This window comes from Delphinus delphis, chromosome 14 (assembly GCF_949987515.2).
Source record: "Delphinus delphis chromosome 14, mDelDel1.2, whole genome shotgun sequence".
In the NCBI taxonomy this organism is placed as follows: Eukaryota; Metazoa; Chordata; class Mammalia; order Artiodactyla; family Delphinidae; genus Delphinus; species Delphinus delphis.
The window spans coordinates 59,413,563-59,438,191 of record NC_082696.1 but is presented as its reverse complement, the minus strand read 5'-3'; the positions used below and the strand labels follow the sequence as shown (position 1 = coordinate 59,438,191).

At 36.3% G+C, this 24,629-nt stretch overlaps 1 long non-coding RNA gene across 1 annotated transcript in view; it reads left to right on the top strand.

Annotated features, from left to right (window-relative positions):
- The first annotated feature begins 1,264 nt into the window (after positions 1–1,264).
- LOC132437342 (uncharacterized) overlaps positions 1,265–24,629 on the top strand; it is a 207,290-nt gene continuing 183,925 nt past the window's right edge. The window contains exons 1-2 of the long non-coding RNA XR_009522005.1: positions 1,265–1,388; positions 6,624–6,741. This is a non-coding gene — a long non-coding RNA (uncharacterized lncRNA). The remainder of the gene's footprint in view (positions 1,389–6,623; positions 6,742–24,629) is intronic.

Here is a 24,629-nt window from a genome sequence, read left to right as displayed (position 1 = left end):
TCTTAGAGAACCAGAAAAAGGAATTTTGTTTTAAACTAATTTTGAGAAAGAAAATGTTTTCTAATTAGCAACACAGGGTTTTTTCCCAGAATAATCTGAAGGTCTGAAAAAGTGGCACTGGTAGTTGTTGGACCTTTCTTTCATATTCTTTTTTTGGTTTTCTTTTTGGTTTTTTTTTTTTAACATCTTTATTGGAGTATAAGTGCTTTACAATGGTGTGTTAGTTTCTGCTTTATAACAAAGTGAATCAGCTATACATATACATATATCCCCATACCTTCTCCCTCTTGCATCTCCCTCCCACCCTCCCTATCCCACCCCTCTAGGTGGTCACAAAGCACTGAGCTGATCTCCCTGTGCTATGTGGCTGCTTCCCACTAGCTATCTATTTTACATTTGGTAGTGTATATATGTCATATTCTTTTAGAAAGTAAGGGAAGCATATTTTATCAGACTTTAGAGATAGTTTTAGGAATTCCAAAGTTTGAATAATAATCTCTAAAAATGAATATTACAACCAAATTGGACACTCATAATAGAGGCAGAAGCCCCTGAAACGTGAAGAGGAATGTCAGTGTGCCTGCCTCCCTTTCATTTTCTATCAAATACAGAGTATTAGGGGCAAAACAAAGATGGGAATAATATACAATTGCAACATAGGAAAAGGGACTTTTCTAAAGAAATTACCTAAAAGTTTTCCTTTCACCTGATTTCAATTGTATCTTGCCATATAATACATATATACATACAGAGACTGTTTAATCATGTTATTTCTATTTGCATGGAGACATACAATGGTAAGACATTTGTAAGTGCTTTTAATAGTAATTTCACATGGTTGCATGAAAAAAATGCTTGGATTTGTGTAAATACCCCTGGTTTTTTATGTGAAAAACCCAAACTCCAATATTTATTTGGTTGATTTAGAATCATTAGAATTAGAGGAAACAAAGTTGAGGGAAGAGATATTTTTGGTAATTAGAAAAGCAAAAGTGAAACAAATCTTGTTCTTGGACTTATACTCTTTGGCTTTTTTAGTAAGATGTTGAGTTTGAGAAACTATTGCCCTGGAGTAAATTCTAATTTATGCTGAGAAATTTTAAATGCATACTATTCTGCATGAAAGTACAAATGTGAGTAAATTATGTATGGTGACTACTCGTTGCTTAAAGCCGCTTGAAAAAAGAAAAATATTTCTGTTTGCATCTCACTAATATGCCAACATTTGGTTAGTTATGTTTACTCCTGTTTACCACAGGTAAACTGCATGGGACATCAGACTGCTCATTATAGAGACAAGGGTGCTCCATTCCCAAAGTTGGATGACCAAACAAGTCATGGTGCATATTGTAATTTCAGTGCTACTGTACATCTTCAAGCCATCTGGGGTAAGATGCTTACTAAGCACTGCATTTTGGCTGTGAGAATGCTTCATGGATGGTGAATAAAGGCAGTGCTATGGGTTTGCGGAGCTAAACAAATATCTGATGCATTCTAGAAATCTCTTCTAGAAAGCTTCTACTTTGAACCTTAAGTTTTGGAAGAAGTATATTTTGCATTTATTGACTAATCTTTCATTAAAAACACACTTTCTGGGGCATTCATTGGAAACATCCACTTCTGTTTTCTTGTGATGAGTCAATGCCCATTTCACCTGGCAGAGAACTCAATTGTCAGCAGTGCTGACCTTTGAAATGTTAGTTTTCCCTCTTTCTAGTTGTATGGTCGGTTACTATTTTTTAAACACAACAAAAACTTTGAAGAGTAAACAGAAAGACCAAAAACAGAAGAACTAAAAAGAAGTGTATTTGTTTAATTCTTGTCATTTTTCAGAAACCTTATCTCTGGAATTTAATGCCATAGTTTAAGATCAAATTACACAAATACCTCAGTAGGAAATCGATATTTTTTCCTTTATACTTATTTATAGATGTTCCTTTTTATAGTTATCAGCTGTATCATTGATAAAATCATACTATAGAACAGCACTGAGTTCGACAAACTATGGTCCAAAGGCCAAAGGTCAAATCCTGCCTGCACCTGTTTTTGTAAATAAAACTTTACTGGAATTCAGGCCATTATTTATGCATTGTCTATAGCTGCTTTCTGGCTACTATGGTCGAGTTGAATGTTGTTATAGAGACTATAAAGGCCCATAATGTCTAAGTTATTTACTCTCTGGTTCTTTACAGAAAAAGTTTATTGACCCCTGTTCTAGCACATGGATTTACTAATTTGTAAAGGAATACACAAGTCTTTTGTTTGATTGTTTTTTGTAGTATGTAATAAAGGGGAAGAATAAAAATATTTATTATTTCAGACAAATTTTTTTCAGTGAAGTATATTTGCATTATTGCCTAAAAATTTTTAATGTCTTAACAATTTCCTGTAGAAGGACATCCTGCTTAGATGCAAATTTGTGTACACTGTCAGGTGGATAGTTAATAAGTTGGTATCTCTTCAAAGAAAAAATATTTTCTAAACCATGCTGTGAGATTGGCAGAAAAGGAAAACTGGAAATAAGGTTCAGGTGAGTCAGTGAAGTGGTTTCTAATCATGCAGCTATTATCTGCCTGAAAACTGCACAAACTGAGGTTAGTCTGCAGGCCCTATCAGCTTGTTCTTGGCGAGGCTCCCAAACCTCTAACTGTATCATGGCTGTGGCTTCATTCTCTATAGCAGATTATTCCCATGGCTGTCTCAAAGATAGTCTCTGGGCCAATTTTTTTTTTTTTTTAATCTGTCACATTTACTTCCCTAAAAAAAAGTAAAGGAAACTTGTTAAGAAATAAAAAGAGTATATGTGCTAAGTTATTTTTAAATTTTTTTGTATCTTCATTTGGTTGTTAAATAGCTGTGTACGTATGTGTGTGTGCTTGAGTATACGCATGTATGATTAACGAAAACTAGTAGAATTGTGAAATAATGTACTGAGTTCCAAAATAGAGCTTTTCTATAAAACATCTAGCAGAAGGATAATAGATAATGATGCAATGGTTAACATTACTGTTTTCAAAAATTGAAAAGGAATCGTCACTTGGAGCCAGTTTGGCATTTTCCTATATGACATCCTATTTAGGGCTCTGAATCTCAGCTATGCAGTTCTGTGAATTTGGATCCAACAGAGAAGATGTAGCTTTCACACAGTTTTCTTCAGTTATAAGAAATATAATCATTGCAATGGGATGCCTCAAACCTGGGTCACTTAAATCATTTTTGAAGACAGCAGGTGCTCTTCGGGGACATTCAAGATGGGGAAGGTACCTGTTGTTCATTGCATCTCAGCGTCACCCACACAGACTCAGTGCAGGTCAGTGTGTTCAGGAGTCAGGAAGAGGGATATGAAAATGTTGCAATTTAACAAAGTGCTAAAATATAAGTATAGAGAAAAATATTTTGAAAGGCTAAGCTGTTTAGATTCCAAATATTTAGATTTCCTCTCAGTGTTAATCCTGAGAAAGTAATTGAATGGGATATGAAGATAGAAGTATATACATTAAAATATAATTTTCTGAAAAAAAGACCCACTTTATTTTGAGCTAAACGAAACAAGGGTATTTTCAGATTCAATGCATTATAATGTTAATTTATATCAGATCTTGGGAGGAAGTAACCTATTTTATTCTTATTATTTGTTGTCTCAAGATATAGGATTCCTACACTTCTGAATTCCAATTATATGCAGTAGAATTTTGAAGATACAGAGCAGAGGTCAGAATTTTGGACATTGGGATACATACAGCCCACTGACTTTCTATTGGATATAAATAGCTTTTAAAAAACTAGAAATTTTATTAAAATATAGATTCTAAAATTCCATTGAAAATCTAGGAGATTTTGATGTTTGTTTTGTCTTAAAATTTTTGTTAATGTAAAGGTTGTACATGCACTTGGTATAAAATAAATTCAAAGGGTACAGAGGGTCATAAAGAGATTTTCTTGATCCCTTTCCCAGTTTCACATTTTCTTAAGTGTTCGTCCATGAATGCTTATATGAACATACAGGTGAAAGAGAAAATGAAATTATGATAAACATATTTTTCTATGCTAAGTACTTTAATTTTAACTTCCATTTATTAATTTTTATTACTTTACTGCTTTATGCTTTCTTTTATTCCACTTTTATTGTCATTGCTTTAGTATTTTTAAGTTCTTACCTTTGATAAAACTTCCTTTTCTCTTCTCCTACTTAAATTTGTTATTACATAAGTTTCAAATGCTGTCGCTTTGATGCTTGACAGGCCTTGTGGTCATCGCAATGACATAGGGTGGAGGGCTTCACAGTGCAAGCAGCAGGGCAGGCTGAGAAGATGCCATGCGGCCCTTTGAACACCATGCTCCGTGCTACAATCTTTCAGTCCCTTAAATAGCCATCCAAAAAGTTTCTAAAACCTCACAGCTAAAAACTATTCCTGGAGAAATAATGATCCTCTTCTTATCAAAGACTGAACATGTTTAGCTACCTTAATGTTATTTGAACCCTTCTAACTACTGAAAGGGTCAAGTTGGAGGATAGAATCTAGAATTATCCTGATATATTTTCTAGTTCTTTTCCCTGGTGTATCGAGTTCGAGGGATCTGGGGGCTGATCAAAGAAACAGATATGACCATGAGGTGGCAGTAGCACACAATGAGTTTTATTTGGGCAGTGCTTTGACAGGCTTGCACTTGGGGAAATGTCCCTCACAGCAGGAGACCTTCCAGAGGCAATGGCTGGGGGACTATACCTAGAAGAGGAGGAGGGCAAGGGAAATCAGAGAAGGATCAGGAAGGGGATTACCTGTCTAGATGATGTTGCTGAGCAGCATGATGGAGAGTCTCTGGGTCAGAGAACTCTGAAGGGCAGCAGCAGTTTGGGGTCTTTCTTTTATAGCCACAGAGTTTATCTGATCTATGGTTAACAGATCTTGGGTGCAGTTTTGTGTGGTATGCAAAGCAGGAAGGCTCTAAAAAGCTAAAACCTGCTTATTTGGGCTACATTTAAAGCAACTGGATGTGTAAAAATTTGGGATTTTTCGGTGGGCTTTGGAGCTACAGTGCCGAGCTGCTGTGAAGAAATAGACAACATAGGGCCAATGTACAGAAGCCATTTTTTGGCTCATTAATGTAACAGCTAGGTCTCACTAATTTTGTTTGTGTATGTGTGTTTTGTTTCATTATAACATATTCCAAATACACATAAGATATGCACACCAATATAATGTATAACAGATACACACCATCTATATTTGTTAAACTCATAATTTTGTCATAATTGCCCCAGGTTTTTTAAAGAAGTAAATCACTAGAGTTTAATTCCTCGTGTGCCCCTCCCTTAAAGCTAGTCCCCTCCTTGCCCTCTTCAGAGGAGTCTCCTAAATATGTTTAGATTCAAATACTATATATATGTGTGTGTGTATTTTATATATATATATATATATATATATATATATATATGTGTGTGTGTGTAATTTAAAATGATTTTAAAACTTGTTTGGGGATGATTTAAAACTTTATATAAATGATAGCATAGCATATGTATTCTTCTGTCCTCTCCTTACAATTCTTGAAATTTATCCAAATGGATCCAGTTGATATCTATAGATCAAGTTTCTTTTCACTGCTAAATAGTATTTCATTATGTGAATATAACATGATTTTTGAACAATTTCATATTGATGGACATTTAAGTTGTTTCCAGCTTATTATTTTTGCAAATGATGTTGTAGAGAGCATTCCTAGACATCTTATGTAAATGCTGCTACTTGGCTATTCCATTTCAATACTCTGGAAATAAATTGGCAAATAATTCCCAAACACCTCATGTGCACAGTGTTGGGACAATAATGAAATTAGATATACTTTCTATTTTTAATAAATTTATAATCTTGGTTTAATCTTGTATATATTCCTAAATAAGAATGACTCTAGTATTTGATAGTTTAATTTTTCCTTTAATTTTACTAAATTTAAATTTATTTCTAAGACGGTATTGTCAATGTCATTGCTTAATTATTTCCCCCAATATTTGGTTTTGGTAATCTTCCAAATTGCACAGGCAAATGTGAATGACTGAGTTATAGTTTTGTCTTACGGAGAACGTTGTGTTAAAGAGCCTTTCTGAATTTCTAATACTGTCACTTGCTCGGTTAATGATTTATTAAATACTTCACAGCAATTAGATAAATGAGATTTTTAAAAAATGTTTTCCACTACAGCTCAAGTAATTTAAATCACTCCCTTAAGAGCTGTATTTTGGGAAAAGTCATAGTGGAAGGCACATGACATAGTAAGGATAATGATCAGTGTAAGCTGATAACTTATAATGGGAAATATATACAGTTTTTGAACTGCATTCTAAATCACTTGTTTTTCCAGCATTTATTATATGCAACAAACACGTAGAAAGTGGTTAGCTAAAGCAGGTAGTTTGAAAATACTTTAGCATTTTTATCCAAACAAATGTCAGAATTTTTTTTGAAAATGAAAAATGCTAAGTATAATAAAAGTATATATTTATACTCTTGGCAGCCAAATGTGCTTTTTAATGGAATTTAAATAAATGGAATTTTTATGACAAAAAAAGCAACAGTAAAAGCAGTGATTATGTTTTTCATAGTTCATTTGCCTTCTTTGCCCTGCAGACCTTGTGTGGAAGAAAATGAGATCCCGAGTGAAGTCTACAATGTCATTGACTCTGAAGAAGGACTCAGAGACCCATTGGTGTTTAATGACCCTTACTGGCCTATGCAGTGGGAACTGGTATGATCTTCAGAAATAGATGGTTCTTTGGCAATGTTAAGAAATATTATTTTCGTCATGTTTTAATGCAGTAGACAGACACTTTTATGCACTGCCTGCTTTTATCTATTGGTTTTGCAGAGAGAGACTTAGCAAACTTTTGATGAAATATTACTGCCAGCTTATTAATGAGTACTAATCCTTTTAATTTGATTACATCCTTAGGGTTTGATTTAGCCTCTAAAAGATACCAGTAAAAAACCTAAGACATTTAAATTTGGTGTGTGTAAACAGGCTCATTACATAGAAATGTTGTTGCCATTCAGGCTTGAAGTTCTTATTTTTGCATAACCAGAATATATTCTATATTACTTCAATAATGAGAGAACTTGTCTTTGTCTTTATGGAGTAAGTGGAAGTTAGAACATTGCACAACAAACTTTTTTTCATAACACTTATAGTGTTGGACTTTTAGGACTACATTGCCCTGTCATTTATACAAGACTGTGGCAATGGAAAGGTCTGAGAAAAACACATATTTTTTGAGCATTAACAAGTAAAAAAAAAAAAAAAAAAGTTGAAGTAGATACCACTAAATATTTTTAAGGGAAGTATTTGTAATGTGAAAACTGTTGTGGTAGCTCCTTTTTATGTTGATCATTGGCAATTACCAAGCCTACTCTCTGAAAAGAGTAGAAAACCCATATTGGAAAATGCCCAGGTCACTTTTCTGTAGCTTCAATTCACCTTTAAAAAGTGAAACATAATTTAGAAAGTTCTAAGAGATGTATATGACTACATTTGACATTTCAAACACACATGCACAGAAACTCAAGTAAAAAAAAATAAGAATTTCTTCAATTACATGGAGTTGAAATAATTGATAACCAGTGAGTGGACTAGAGCTAATTAGGATAATGATAGTCAAAGATAAAAGGAGTGAAATTAAGAAAAAGGAGTGAGGGAAGTAGCTAGATAAAGAAGGAAGGCGTGAAATTTTTTTCAACTTTCTCTTGTTTGTTGGTTTTTTGACCTGAAGAATCAGTAAAAAGTAAGATGAATACTTGAAGATTACATTTCTGATACTTTGTAATTAGTCACCAACAAGAAATACTTTTTTGTGTAGGGTTATTATGTGCCCAGCTCCCCTATATTGAGGTCAAGGATTTTAGGAGACACAAGAGGGAAAGAAGATGGAAGGTAAATGATATAGGAAAAACAAGAAGAATTGAGTAGCAGTCAATAAAGTGACAGATTAGAAATGGAGAATAGTCTTAGAGACTATTAAACAATAAGCCCTCTTAAAATCAGACGAGATTGTGAAAGGAAAGGACAGAAAGCAGAGGTAGTAGGATAACTATATCATTTTCTAGGGCACAAGTTGATAGACTTTTTCTGCAAATGACCAGATAGTGAATATTTCTGGCTTTGTGGACCACATAAATCTCTGTGGCATATTTTTGTTGTTGTTCCAGTCCTTTAAAAATGTAAAAACCTTTCTCAGCTTAGAGTCATACAAAAACAGGCCGTAGGTTGGATTTCACTTGCAGACTGACAGTTGTAGAAAGTAAAGGGAAAAGAGGAGTCAAATAGGAAGTAGCCATTCAGATTTAGCTCTCTCTCTCTCTCTCTCTCTCTTTTTTTTTATTGAAGTATAGGTGATTTACAATGTTGTGTTAATTTCTGCTGTATAGCAAAGTGATTGTTATACATGTATATACATTCTTTTTTATATTCTTTTACATTATGGTTTATCACAGGATACTGAATATAGTTCCCTGTGCTATACAGTAGGACCTTGTTGTTTATCTATTCTATATATAACAGTTAGCAGATTTAGCTATCTATTAAGCATCCAGGTGCTGTGCTATTTACACACTACACTAGCACAACTCAGCAATGAAAAGTCAAGCCAGGTTATCCTAAGTCAGTAGCCTTCTAGATTATTACTACATTCTGGTAGCACCATTCTAGAGGCATGTCTGCCAGTATGGAAGAGATTCTTCATAATGCCACAATGAGCCATAATACAAAATTGCAAAGAAAGAATTGCAGTTTCCAGTTGGAGTTCTGATGTTATTCATAACAGCTGATCTAAGCTGTGTTACAAAGCCCATCCACTGATGAGACTACCAAACTAATTTCATTGAAAGTTTGAATGGCACAAGTGTGAGTTCTCCACAACCAAGCATCCTGAAATAGTCTATTCTTTATTTTTGTGTCCATCTACTCCTCAGACAACAACCTATGGCAATCTGGCTTTGTGATGCCCTCCCACTTGCCCTGGTGATCTTCCCCCACCTTCACGCACTCCACTTAATTTCCCAATATACTTAAGACTTTCCAGTCCTTAGCTTACTTGAGTCATCAATTAGAAGCTGATGACTATCCAGATGAAATTCAAATGGCCATGATTCCTCTCCCAAATTCTCTTTGCTGTGCCTCCTCGACATTCGTTCCTGAGTAATTCTTTCTCATATTCTAAAATTCACTCCAGGCACTATATTCTAAAAGAATATCCTTTTCCACCTACCAGAGTGAATTGGGCCACTTTTACTCTGTACTTCTGTGCTCACACTACCATTGGAATGAGTGAAAAAGTGAATAAATGAATAGTTAATGCTTGACAATTTGTGTGTCCTCTCAGCTAGACGATAATATGCTTAAGGACAGGGACTATGCTTTATTCATCTCTACATTGCAACTCATGGCAGGAAACGTGACATTTTTAATACCAAATAAGCATGTGTTTAATTAGCAAATTTTGGAATGCATGTATGAACATAGTTTTTCATTTTTCTTCCTTTTGTTTTGTATTCTAAAGTAAGAAAAATCTATTTAACTCTTACCTGCTGTGAGCTTGTGTTCTAGTAAAACTGGTTTTCAGTTGAAAAATCTGCTTCTATCTCTGCCAGTAATTTTAAGGACAAAAAAAAAAGATTCTGTAATAGGAAACCCCCAGTAGAGTGGCTTGAGCAGAATGAGGTTTATCTCATTTAAGAAAAAGAGTTGGTCGAGGGCCAGAATGAAATCTCACAGCGCCAAGACCCGAAGCTCCTTCCGTCTGCCACCTCACTTGTGTCCCTCTTACACATGGCTCACTGCCTTTTCTGCACTCCACGTAGTAGTGAGAAAAAAAGAAGGTATATGGCACCCCCAATCCCTTGTGGACACAGCCAGGAAGTGTGTGTGCTCATCTCAAACTTGAGGGTTTCTTCCTAGGAGAGGGAAGAATATATGTGAGGAAACAATATGTTAACAGTCTCTTCCAAGTACTACTTAAAAAGCAAAACATTTTAAACAAAAATGTAAGTAAACTCTCTGGAATTTCTAATTAGCACTTGATATGTAGCATGAACAATAGAGAAATATGAGTATAAGAGATAGGAAATTAAAAAGCTATAAAATAATTTTTGAAATTGCAGTGAATTTTTTAAACAATTGTTCCATAATGTTGAAACTCACCTGATTCGCCATTATTTGCCAAAATTTATCATGGCAAGTAATAGAGAATCAAATGTCCGAAGTCTGAACAGAGTATTGTTTATATGGGCTAAATTCACCATTTAAATAAAATGTCAGGAACAAGCTCTTCCAAATATATAATACTAACTTTTTCTTTCTACTCCTACACTGTTATTCTCAGTGGAAAAATCATTTTATTATCATAAACCCATCTAAGAACAGCCATGATATTCTTCTGCTAAATATTTGTACAATTCTGCTAATGTGAGGTAATATTTATAAATTTTGTCCTAGGATATTTTTCAGAACATATTTCTTGAGAAATTCTTATTAGCTTTTAAATATCATTGTAGTTCTTAAGATTTGCATATAAAGTTAATGCTGCTTCTGCCTAAAATTGTGCTGAAAAGTATAATTTGAAGAAAATTGTGACTTACATTTTCTGAAGTACTATGTTCTAATGATAAAGTTCTTTAAAATATTGTGCTAGATTTTTGCAATCATGGTCAAGTGTTCCATCATGTTATCTGAAGTAAGTAGCCTAGAGGAAGTGAAAGTGAAAAAGATGACTATTTTTATTAGTTTATATAGGCAAAAACTAAACCCATTTTAACTGATGCTCAAAGCTCAATAGACATTGATAAGAAAAATTACAGCAATATAATTTTCAAGACGGTAAGGTTATTTGATTTTTTTCTGCTTTAATTTTTGATTCAGAAATTAATTTTGCAAAAAGGAAGTGTTGCATCTGCACATGCATTATTTTACCTATAAGACGGTGAGACAGATTATGTGAAAGTGAGTTGACAACATGAAATTTCATCAGTGCAAAGGGCATTAGGATACTCTTATAGTGTTGGGGATCAGTGTCTGTGAGCTAGGGCTTCTTTCCTTCCTCAGCCTCCATGCCTGTGTGGACTGCCACAGCACAGGCCAGAGGGCCAGGTTGAGGACAATGTCAAGAGAGGTTAAACATATGTGTTTAAAAGAGAGGTTAAACCTATGAGTTTAAAAGTTGCTGTGACTAGGTGTGTTAGGAAGAATTTATACTGGGTATATTAGGGTATAAGTTTAGACAAATGTGGATTCAGATCCTGTGTCTCATCTGTGACAGTCATGAATATTTTAATGTTCTGAAAATCTGTTTTCTTATCTGTAAGGTGGACTTAAACTTTGCAGGATTGTTCTTAGAATCAAATGAGATTATGGACACAAAGGATGTGTCACAGTGCTTGACATGTGGTAGGCATTCAATGAGCAACTTGGCAGCTGGCCAGATTCCTTTCCTGTTATGGGTTAAACGTCCATTACATAGGAAGTAAACTATGCAGAATGCTCATTTCTCAACAACACTGGATGATTAAAGCAGTACTAGTGCAGGTTGTTAATAATTCTTGTGTTATAATATAATGGGAATAATGTGTTAGTGATCTCCAAAGAAGGGCTTACCCCACAAAACATACATAAGCATAAAGTAATGGGATACAGGAAAAAATGTAAGGACTTCCATTTATATTTATTTTTTATCTTTAATTTTTTTAACATTTTTCTGATTGTATTATAATCCATATAATGTATTAGTCTATTAATACATGTTTTCATTTCCAAATAATTAAATATATAATATGGGTGTATGCACAACACATTTTTTTATGAGAAGACATGATCAAAATGTTTGAAAGAGACTGATATACTCAACAAATACTCATAAAGTGGATGTCACAATGTTTTTACTGAGTTTCTGGTAAATGAACAGGACTAGGCATTAATTCGTTGAAGATGAATCAGATATGGATTTTTACATTAAAAATCTTAAAGTCGAACAGAGGTATTAGCACACACTAATAAATAACTATATTATTAGATGGAAATAGATTCTATTAAGAAGGCAAAATTAAGAATAGTTATTTTGAGCCTTCAAGATGGTAGAGGAGTACGACATGGAGATCATCTTCCTCCCCACAAATACATCAAAACTACATCTACAAGTGGAACAACTCCTACAGAACACCTACTGAACGCTGGCAGAAGACCTCAGACTTCCCAAAAGGCAAGAAACTCCTCACATACTTGGGTAGGGCAAAGGAAAAACAAGGACAAAAGAATAGTGGCGGGACCTGCACCTTGGGGAGGGAGCTGTGAAGGAGGAAAAGTTTCCACATACTAGGAAGCCCCTTCAATGGTGGACATGGCGGGTGGTGGAGGGGAGAAGTTTCGGAGCCATGGAGGAGAGCGCAGCAACAGAGGTGCGGAGGGCAAAGCGGAGAGATTCCCGCACAGAGGACCGGTGCTGACCAGCACTCACCAGCCTGAGAGGCTTGTCTGCGTACCCACTGGGGCGGGTGGGGGCTGGGAGCTGAGGCTTGGGTTTTAGGTTCAGACCCCAGCAAGAAGACTGGGGTTGGCTGTGTGAACACAGCCTGAAGGGGGATAGTGCGTCACAGCTAGCCAGGAGGGAGTCCGGGAAGAACTCTTGCCTCTGCCTAAGAGGCAAGAGACCATTGTTTTGGGGTGTGCGAGGAGAGGGGACTCAGAGTACCGCCTAAACAAGCTCCAGCGACGGGCATGAGCCGTAGCTACCAGCGCGGACAGCAGAAATGGGCATGAGACGCTAAGGCTGCTCCTGCAGCCACCAAGAAGCCTGTGTGTAAGCACAGGTCACTCTCCACACCTCCCCTCCCAGGAGCCTATGCAGCCTGCCACTGCCAGGGTTCCATGATCCAGAGACAGCTTCCCAGGGAGAACACATGGCACGCCTCAGGCCTTTGCAATGTCACACTGGACTCTGCCGCTGCAGGCATGCCCCGCATTCCATACCCCTCCCTCCCCCAAGCCTGAGTGAGCCAGAGCCCCCTAATCAGCTGCTACTTTAACCCAGTCCTCTCTGAGCAAAGAACAGATGCCCTCAAGAGACCTACACACAGAGGCGGGGCCAAATCCAAAGCTGAACCCCAGGAGCTGTGTGAACAAAGAAGAGAAAGGGAAATTTCTCCCAGCAGCCTCAGGAGCAGCAGGTTAAATCTCCACAATCAACTTGATGTACCCTGCATCTGTGGAATACCTGAATAGACAAGGAATCATCCCAAAACTGAGGCAGTGGACTTTGGGAGCAACTGTAGACTTGGGGTTTGCTTTCTGCATCGAATTTGTTTCTGGTTTTATGTTTACCTAAGTTAGTACTTAGAGCTATTATCGTTGGTAGATTTGTTTATTGATTTGGTTGCTGTCTTCCTTTTTTTATTTCATATTTTTTCTTTTTTTTTCCCTTTTTCTCTTTTTGTGAGAGTGTATGTGTATGCTTCCTTGTGTGATTTTGTCTGTATAGCTTTGCTTTTGACATTTGTCCTAGGGTTCTTACTGTCCGTTTTGTTTGGTTTTATTTTTTTAGTATAGTTTTTACTGCTTGTTACCATTGGTAGATTTGCTTTTTGGTTTGGTTGCTCTATTCTTTCTTTCTCTCTTTTTTTTAATTAATTTTTTTCTTTTTAAAACTTGTCTTCTATTTTAAAAACTTTATTTTATTTTTTCTTCCTTTCTTTCTTTATTTCTCCTTCTTCTTTCCTTCCTTCCTTCCTTTCTCTTTCCTTCCTTTTCTTTCTTTCTTTCTTTCTTTCTTTCTTTCTTTCTTTCTTTCTTTCTTTCTTTCTTTCTTTCTTTCTTTCCTTCCTTCCTTCCTTCCTTCCTTCCTTCCTTCCTTCCTCCCTTCCTTTTTCTCCCTTTTCTTCGAGCTGTGTGGCTGGCAGGGTCTTGGTGGTTGCCGGGTGTCAGGCCTGAGCCTCTGAGGTGAGAAAGCCGACTTCAGGACATTGGTCCACCAGAGACCTCCTGGCTCCACATAATATCAAACGGTGAAAGCTGTCGCAGACATCTCCATCTCAATGCCAAGACCCAGCTCCACTCAACGACCAGCAAGCTACAGTGCTGGATACCCTATGCCAAATAACTAGCAAGACAGGAACACAACCTCACCCATTAGCAGAAACGCTGCCTCAAATCATAATAAGGTCACAGACACCCCAATACACACCACCGGATGGGGTCCTGCCCACCAGGAAGACAAGATACAGCCTCATCCACCAGAACACAGGCACCAGTCCCCTCCACCAGGGAGCCTACACAATCCAATGAACCAACCTTACCCCCAGGAGCAGACACCAAAAACAGCGGGAACTACGAACCTGCAGCCTGCGAAATGGAGACCCCAAACACAGTAAGTTAAACAAAATGAGAAGACAGAGAAATACATAGCAGATGAAGGAGCAAGGCAAAAACCCACCAGACCAAACAAATGAGGAGGAAATAGGCAGTCTAGCTGAAAAAGAATTGTAAGTAATCGTAGTAAAGACGATCCAAAATCTTGGAAATAGAATGGAGAAAATACAAGAAACATTTAACAAGGACCTAGAAGAACTAAAGAGCAAACAAACAATCATGAACCACACAATAAGTGAAATTAAAAATTCTCTAGAAGGAATCAATAGCAGAATAACTGATGCAGAGGAACAGATAAGTGACCTGGAAGATAAAATAGAGGAAATAGCAACCACAGAGCAGAATAAAGAAAAAAGAATGAAAAGAATTGAGGACAATCTAGGAGACCTCTGGGAGAACATTAAACACACCAACATTCGAATTATAGGGGTCCCAGAAGAAGAAGAGAAAAAAAAAACAGGACTGATAAAATATTTCAAGAGATTATAGTTGAAAACTTCCCTAATATGGGTATGGGTATAGTCAAGGAAGTCAAGTCAAGTCCAGGAAGCTCAGAGAGTCCCATACAGGATAAATCCAAGGAGAAACATGCCAAAACAAATATTTATCAAACTATCAAAAATTAAATACAAAGAAAAAAATACTAAAAGTAGCAAGGGAAAAGCAACAATTAACATACAAAGGAATCCCCATAAGGTAAACAGCTGATCTTTCAGCAGAAACTCTGCAAGCCACAGGGAGTGGCAGGATATATTTAAAGTGATGAAAGGGAAAAACCTACAACCAAGATTACTCTACCCAGCAAGGATCTCATTCATATTCGATGGAGAAATTAAAACCTCTAGAGACAAGCAAAACCTAAGGGAATTCAGCACCCCCAACCCAGCTCTACAGCAAATGCTAAAGGAACTTCTCTAGGCAGGAAACACAAGGAAAAGACTTACAATAAAAAACCCAAAACAATCAAGAAAATGGCAATAGGAACATACATGTCAATAACTACCTTAAATATAAATGGATTAAATGCTCTCACCAAAGACATAGACTGGCTGAATGGATACAAAAAGAAGACCTGTACATATGCCGTCTACAAGAGACCCACTTCAGACCTAGGGACACATACAGACTGAAAGTGAGGGGATGGAAAAAGATATTCCATGCAAATGGAAATCAGAAGAAAGCTGGAGTAGCACTTCTCATATCAGACAAAACAGACTTTAAAACAAAGACTATTACAAGAGACAAAGAAGGACACTACATAATCATCAAGGGATCAATCCAAGAAGAAGATATAACAATTGTAAATATTTATGCACCCAAGATAGGAGCATCTCAATACATAAGGCAAATGGTAACAGCCAGAAAAGGGGAAATCGACAGGAACACAATAACAGTAGGTGACTTTAACACCCCAGTTTCACCAATGGACACATCATTGAAAATGAAATTAAATAAGGAAACACAAACTTTAACTGATACATTAAATAAGATGGACTTAATTGATAAATATAGGACATTCCATCCAAAAACAACAGAATACACTTTCTTCCCAAGTGCCCATGGAACTTTCTCCGGGATAGATCATATCTTGGGTCACAAATCAAGCCTCAGTAAATTTAAGAAAATTGAAATCATATCAAGTATCTTTTCTGACCACAATGCTATGAGACTAGATATGAATTACAGGAAAAAAATCTGTAAAACATTCAAACACATGGAGAATAAACAGTACACTACTAATTAACCAAGATATCACTCAAGAAATCAAAGGGGAAATCAAAAAATACCTAGAAATAAATGACAATGAAAACATGGCAGCTCAAAACATATGGGATACAGCAAAAGCAGTTCTAAGAGGGAAGTTTATAGCAATATAATCCTACCTCAAGAAACAAGAAACATCTCAAATAAACAACCTAACCTTCCAGGTAAAGCAATTAGAGAAAGAAGAACAAAAAAACCCCAAAGTTAGCAGAAGGAAAGAAGTCATAAAGATAAGATCAGAAATAAAGAAAAAAGAAATGAAGGAAATGATAGCAAAGGTCAGTAAAACTAAAAGCTGGTTCTTTGGGAAGATAAACAAACTTGATAAACCATTAGCCAGACTCATCAAGAAAAAATGGGAGAAGTCCCAAATCAATAGAATTGGAAATGAAAAAGGAGAAGTAACAACTGACACTGCAGAAATACAAAGGATCATGAGAGATTACTACAAGCAACTATATGCCAATTAAATGGACAACCTGGAAGAAATGGACAAATTCTTAGAAATGCACAACTGCCAAGACTCAATCAGGAAGAAATAGAAAATATGAACAGACCAATCACAAGCACTGAAATTGAAACTGTGATTAAAAATCTTCCAACAAACAAAAGCCCAAGACCAGATGGCTTCACATGCGAATTCTATCAAACTTTTAGAGAAGAGTTAACAACTATCCTCAAACTCTCCCAAAATATAGCAGAGGGAGGAACACTCCCTAACTCATTCTATGAGACCACCATCACCCTGATACCAAAACCAGACAAAGATGCCACAAAAAAAGAAAACTACAGGCCAATATCACTGATGAACATAGATGCAAAAATCCTCAACAAAATACTAGCAAACAGAATCCAACAGCACATTAAAAGGATCATACACCACGATCAAATGGGGTTTATCCCAGGAATGCAAGGATTCTTCAATATACACAGATCAATCAATGTGATAAACCATATTAAAAATTTGAAGGAGAAAAACCATATGATCATCTCAATAGATGCAGAAAAAGCTTTCGACAAAATTCAACACCAGTTTATGATAAAAACCCTCCAGAAAGTAGACATAGAGGGAGCTTACCTCAATATAATAAAGGCCATACACAACAAACGCACAGCCAACATCCTTCTCAATGGTGAAAAACTGAAGCCATTTCCACTAAGATCAGGTACAAGACAAGGTTTTCCACTCTAACCACTATTATTCAACATAGTTTTGGAAGTTTTAGCCACACAGATCAGAGAAGAAAAAGAATTAAAAGGAATCCAAATCTGAAAAGAAGAAGTAAAACTGTCACTGTTTGCAGATGACATGATACTATACATAGAGTATCCTAAAGATGCTACCAGAAAACTACTAGAGCTAATGAGTGAATTTGGTAAAGTAGCAGGATACAAAATTAATGCACAGAAATCTCTTGCTTTCCTAAACACTAATGATGAAAAATCTGAAAGAGAAATTAAGGAACCACTCCCATTTACCATTGCAACATAAAGAATAAAATACCTAGGAATAAACCTACCTAAAGAGACAAAAGGCCTGTATGCAAAAAACCATAAGACACTGATGAAAGAAATTAAAGATGATACAAACAGATGGAGAGATATACCATGTTCTTGGATTGGAAGAATCAACATTGTGAAAATGACGATACTACCCAAAGCAATCTACAGATTCAATGCAATCCCTATCAAACTACCAATGGCATTTTTCACAGAACTAGAACAAAAAATTTCACAAGTTTTATGGAAACACAAAAGACCTCAAATAGCCAAAGCAATCTTGAGAAAGAAAAACGGAGCTGGAGGAATCAGGCTGCTGGGACTTCAGACTATACTACAAAGCTACAGTAATCAAGACAGTATGGTACTGGCACCAAACCAGAAAGGTAGATCAGTGGAACAGGATAGAAAGCCCAGAGATAAACCCACACAATATGGTCAACTTGTCTTTGATTAAGGAGGCAAGAATATACAATGGAGAAAAGACAGCCTCTTCAATAAGTGGTGCCAGGCAAACTGGACAGCTACATGTAAAAGAATGAAATTAGAACACTCCCTAACACCATACACAAAAATAAACTCAAAATGGATTAAAGACCTAAATGTAAGGCCAGACACTATAAAACTCTTAGAGGAAAACATAGGCAGAACACTCCATGACATAAATCACAGTAAGTTCCTTTTTGACCCACCTCTTAAAGAAATGGAAATAAAAACAAAAATAAACAAATGGGACCTAAGGAAACTTAAAAGCTTTTGCACAGCAAAGGAAACAATAAACAAGATCAAAAGACAACCCTGAGAATGGGGAAAATATTTGCAAATGAAGCAACTGACAAAGGATTAATCTCCAAAATATACAAGTAGCTCATGCAGGTCAATATCAAGAAAACAAACAATCCAATCCAAAAATGGGAAGAAGACCTAAATAAACATTTCTCCAAAGAAGGTATACAGACTGCCAACAAACACATGAAAGGATGTTCAACATCACTAATCATTAGAGAAATGCAAATGAAAACTACAATGAGATATCACCTCACACTGGTTAGAATGGTCATCATCAAAAAATCTACAAACAATAAATGCTGGGGAGGGTGTTTGGAGAAAAGGGAACCCTCTTGCACTGTTGGTGGGAATATAAATTGATACAGCCACTTCTGGAGAACAGTATGGAGGTTCCTCAAAACCTAAAAGTAGAACTACCATATGACCCAGCAATCCCACTACTGGGCACATACCCTGAGAAAACCATAATTCAAAAAGAGTCATGTACCACAGTGTTCATTGCAGCACTGTTTACAATAGCCAGGACATGGAAGCAACGTAAGTGTCCATGGACAGCTGAATGGATAAAGAAGATGCGCCACATAGCACAGGGAGATCAACTCGGTGGTTTTTGACCACATAGAGGGGTGGGATCGGGAGGGTGGAAGGGGGGTAGATGCAAGAGGGAAGAGATATGGGAATATATATGTATATGTATAGCTGATTCACTTTGTTATAAAGCAGAAACTAACACACCATTGTAAAGCAATTATACTCCAATAAAGATGTTAAAATAAATAAATAAATAAAATCTATGGAAGAAGCCTCAAAAAAAAAAATAAAGATTTGCACATATATACAATGGAGTATTACTCAGTCATAAAAAGAAATGAAATTGACTTATTTGTAGTGAGGTGGATAGACCTAGAGACTGTCTTTCAGAGTGTAGTATGTCAGAAAGAGAAAAATACCATATACTAACAAATATATATGGAATCTAAAAAAAAAAAAAAGTGGTTCTGACGAACCTAGGGGCAGGACAGGAGTAAAGACAGATGTAGAGAATGGACTTGAGGACACGGGGAGGGGGAAGGGTAAGCTGGGATGAAGTGAGAGAGTGGCATGGACATATATACACTACCAAATGTAAAACAGATAGCTAGTGGGAAGCAGCTGCATAGTAACAGGGAGGTCAGCTCGGTGCTTTGTGTCCACCTAGAGGGGTGGGATAGGGAGTGTGGGAGGGAGAAACAAGAAGGAGGAGATATGGGGATATATGTATATGTATAGCTGATTCACTTTGTTATACAGCAGAAGCTAACACACCATTGTAAAGCAATTATTCTCCAATAAAGATGTTTAAAAAATGTAGTTATTTCTAGCTTGTGGGAGGTAATATTTGAACTGTGGGAACACTGTAAACAGAGGCATAAAGATAGAAAAACATAGTTCTTGTCCACTGGAGCGTGTCTTGAATACTCCAATGAGAAGCCCAATCTTCATTCCATACCAATAGAATTTTTTTAAAGACTTTTTTTTGTTTGTTTGTTTTGTTTTAATTTTTTATTATTTATTTTTATTTTTATTTTTTTTACATCTTTATTGGAGTATAAGTGCTTTACAATGGTGTGTTAGTTTCTGCTTTATAACAAAGTGAATGAGTTATACATATACATATGTTCCCATATCTCTTCCCTCTTGCATCTCCCTCCCTCCCACCCTCCCTATCCCACCCCTCTAGGTGGTCACAAAGCACCGAGCTCATCTCCCTGTGATATGCAGCTGCTTCCTACTAGCTATCTATTTTACATTTGCTAGTGTATATATGTCCATGCCACTCTCTCACTTTGTCACAGCTTACCCTTCCCCCTTTTAAAGACTTTTGAACTCAAAAAAATGAGTTATGGTTTAATACCATTAATTAATATTTTATATATTAATTTGTGAAACACTTCTTTGTCAAATACTATGGTCAGGCCCAAATGCTAAATACACAAAATATGATTATGAATTACATACTGTTCTTGTTCTCAAAGATTCATAGTTTAGTGAGATAGCCATGTAAATGTACTCACTGCATTCTATGAATGTATAACAGAGGTATTTATAAAAGAATAAACAGTGATGACCACATAGTGAAGTGAACAGCCTTTTCTGTTCAGGTATGTTGGAAATGCTTCACTGAGTCAAGAGAAAAATAAGCAAACATTGGAGTCCAATATAGGAAGGCTGGCTAGGCTATGACCTTTTTCATGTGGCTGGAGTCTGCAGAAATAGTAATGGAGAAAGACTACACAGTTCAGTTGGGTCCAATTTCAAAGGACCACATATTCCAAAATAAGGCATTTGTCCCTTGTCCTGTAGCTCATGGAGATTAGAGGCTCAAGAGAGGGAAGTAAGTCCACCACCTTTGTCGTCCTGTAGAAAGGTGATCTAGGTAGCAGGTAGAGTACAGAATAAAGGGCACCAACACTGGAGGTGAAAGAGAACAGTTAGGAGTGGGCTATAGTTCAGGCAGATGAAGAAATTTGGACCTATGTAGATAAAGTGGGGATAAAGACAAAAATGCAAAATCAAGCCATATTTAGAAGGAAGATATTGATAAGAATCTTAAATAAATCTGTATACCAAGGTAAAGGGAGAAGGACCTTTCCCGGATTATATGAGATGGTTTGACTTGGTGACATAGCGATTGATTGCATTAGTCTACTAAAAGTACCATAACAAAATACCACATACTGGGTGGTTTAGATAACAGTAATTTATTTCCTTAGAGTTCTGGAGCCTGGAAGTAGAGATCAAGATACCAGCAAGGTTGATTTCTCCTGAGGCCTCTCTCCTTGGCTTGCAGACAGCTGGCTTCTCACTGTGTCCTCACATCCTCTTTTCTCTGGGCGTGTGCATCCCTTGTGTCTCTTCCTCTTCTTATAAAGACACCTGTTCTTATAAAGTCCTATGGATTAGATCTCCACCCTTATGACCTCATTTAACCTTAATAACCTCTTTAAAGGCTCTGTTTCCAAATACAGTCACAATGGGGGTTAGGGCTTCAGCCTAAGAGTCTGAGAGGAGGAACACAATTTACTCCATAACAATGATGCAATTTATAAAAAACAGGGTGAAAGTTTGGTGATGTGATCGAGTTAACGAATTTTGTGTTTGACAGAGTAACCAAGATTGTCTGTGGAATATTTAAATAGAAAGGAAAGAAAGGGACTAAAATGATGGAAAGTGATATCATTACTCATATTTTAATAATGAGGAAATTGAGACTCCTGGCTTTGAAGATGACAGGTGAGCACTTAGAAATATGGAAGATAATAAGTTATGTTGTGGGCATTATCTTATAATTTGTTTATGTAACAAATGTTGAAATTATAACAAATGCACATTTATGTTACAAATAGGTAACTATAAGATGTTTTCCACAATTTAACTCAGTATCATCCATTTTTCTAAGTAACCACATGTTATCTTCAAGCCTGTGAGTACCTCAATATTTAATAAATATGTGACTATAACATATTACATTTGAAGGTGTCCGTGTCTGTGTGTGTGTGTGTGTGTGTGTGTGTGTGTGTGTGTGTGTATGAATAGATAGATGAGATTGCCCAGGACTGGTAGAAAGGGAAGGGGGATAATAATATTTAATCATATTTAAAGGCCAAATGGAGTGCATTAATCTGAAAGCAATGTGTAGGTTAGGATATAAGTGAGCCGGAGAAAGCTATGGACATATGTTTGGAGGCCTTTGTAGAAATTCAGTAATGAAAGCTGATTAGGGGAACTGCCATGGTACATGGAGACATGGAAAGACCAGAGCAGATTTATTCACTCAGTAAATATTTATTCATCACCTTATAGAGGCTAGCAATGTGTTGGACTTTGGAGACTCAGTAGTGAACAAGTAGATGGCCTTATCCTCTTAGAGCTGATATCCTAGCAAGAAATAATATAATTAAACAAATAATCAATGGTAAATACAAGTACTACAACCAATGCTTGGTAGCAAAAAATGGGAGCTCCTAACCTAGTGTTGGGAATATAGAAAAAAAATTTTTCCAGAGGAAATTTAAATTGAGAACCAAGATGAAAATACTTAACGTGACAAAAAATTTGCCAGGATAGGAGGAGTGGCTTTTTTAGGCAGAGAGATACTAGCACAAGGAGCCAGAAGATTGTGTGGCATTGAGGAAGCAAAAGACTTGTCAATATGGCCAAAATATAGGCTGTAAAGGGAAGAGGAGTTTGAAAAGCTGAGGAAGAAGAAATGCCCAGATGAAGAGAACCAAGAGAGTGTGTTTGTACGAGAATCTAGCATAAAAGAAAATGTTACTGACTGTGGGCAATGCTTCTGAGGAACAATAATATTACTGAATGTTCTTTGGCATGTAAGACAGATACTATTGTTTTTAATGAGAATAATTCCAGAATAGTATTGGGGATAGAAACCACACTGCAGTGGACTGATGAGTGAGTGGATGTTAGGGAAGTGGAGATATTGAATGGAGACCTATTGTAGAAGTCTACCTAGTCCATTTATTATTGACCTACTGAGAATACTGGGATGGCTTTTGGAGTTCAAGCTACCTTGAATTTTGAGCATTGGTGATACTGCATTATAAACAATGGAAACAATGGAAACAAAGAGACAGGGATTATATCTTTAAGACACTGAGAGAAAATTACTAACAGCCTAGAATTCTATTCCAAGGGAAAAAATATCCTTCCATAATAAAAATGAAATGAAGTTATTTTTAATCAAGCAGGCCTTCATCATCAGCAGATTCATATTACAAAAAATACCAAATGCCCATCAGGCAAAATGAAAATAATCTCAGATGAAAATTTATAAAAGTTTCCTGAAGCTCAGGATAAGACTGTCTTTCTACAGGGAGGATTTACTTTTGCTTCTGTCAGGCAGTCAGAAAAACTAGCAATCTGGGATAATCTTAACCCAAGCTCAAGGATCAAGATGATTTAAAGTTGGGCATCAGTCCCTGAGAGAGCTACTTGTAGTTGACTCTGACTCCTAACCAAATTTTCAGAAACAGCAGATGTCCCTAGGAGAAAAGTGGCCCTAATTGCCAGGCTTACCTGTCTAGGTTTCAGCTTCTCCCCATTCTTGGCCTTCAATCCCTTGTTTGCTTTCTAATACATTCAAATAATATTTATCTACTTTTTCTGATGTTTATTCAGGTTTTCTAGTGTATTTAGCAGGAGTGTTAGGAGGAGTTACTTAATCCACTATTACCAGAAATAGATGTCTGAAGGTTATGCTATGGAAATAACCAAATAACCAAATTTCACAGATGTAAATTGCTGTTAACACAGTCACATAAAAGAAGTAGGACCATAATGCTAAAGTTGTCCTTTAATGTTGTACTTTTGCCAGAGCTATACCAATATATAGCCTGAATGGGGAGCCATTTCTTTCAAGAGTGAAGCAAGATTTTCTGTCTTGCCTAGTGGTCAGAATTTCTTTCTATTGGATTCTCAACTTCTACATAAGATATTGTTAAGATAAAAGAAAAAGAACACATATTCAAGAGAGGATACACATGCACAGCCATAGACTATCAAACTTTATCAGTTCCATATGATAAGCTACCACCATAAATGGAAAAATCTGTACTGATTTTTTTCTGATTAAAAAGTAAATATTTAAACAATAAAAATATAAAAAGTAAAAATATTGCCTATAATATTAATACTCATATGCAATCACAATGCACATTTTGTTACATTTTATTTCAGCTATTATTCTATGCTTGCATTATGTTCTATGTCCATATAATACATTGCATGTACTTAAACATGCTTAAAATTTTCAAATAAAAATGTAACCATGCTGTAAAGACTCTTTCATACCTATTTTTTTCCTTAATGTCTTGGCAATTTTTTTATCTTAGTTAATTTGGCTCTAACTCATCTCTTATAACAACTCCTCAGTATTCCTTATTTGAACGATTGTTTATTGATAGTCTTCAAGAAATGTCTATGTTACTATTTTATAAACATTGCTCCGATATTGGTGGTGGACTCTGTGCTGGTATAGTGAGTGGACTTTGATGGGCGGGGGAGTTCACCATAGAGGACAGTCCAGTAGGTGAGATCCATCAGTAGGCAGCTCAAGGATCCAGTGAAGCAGCTTTAACTCTGAAATATTCTAAGACTCTCTGACCCCTGTGAAGCCTGGG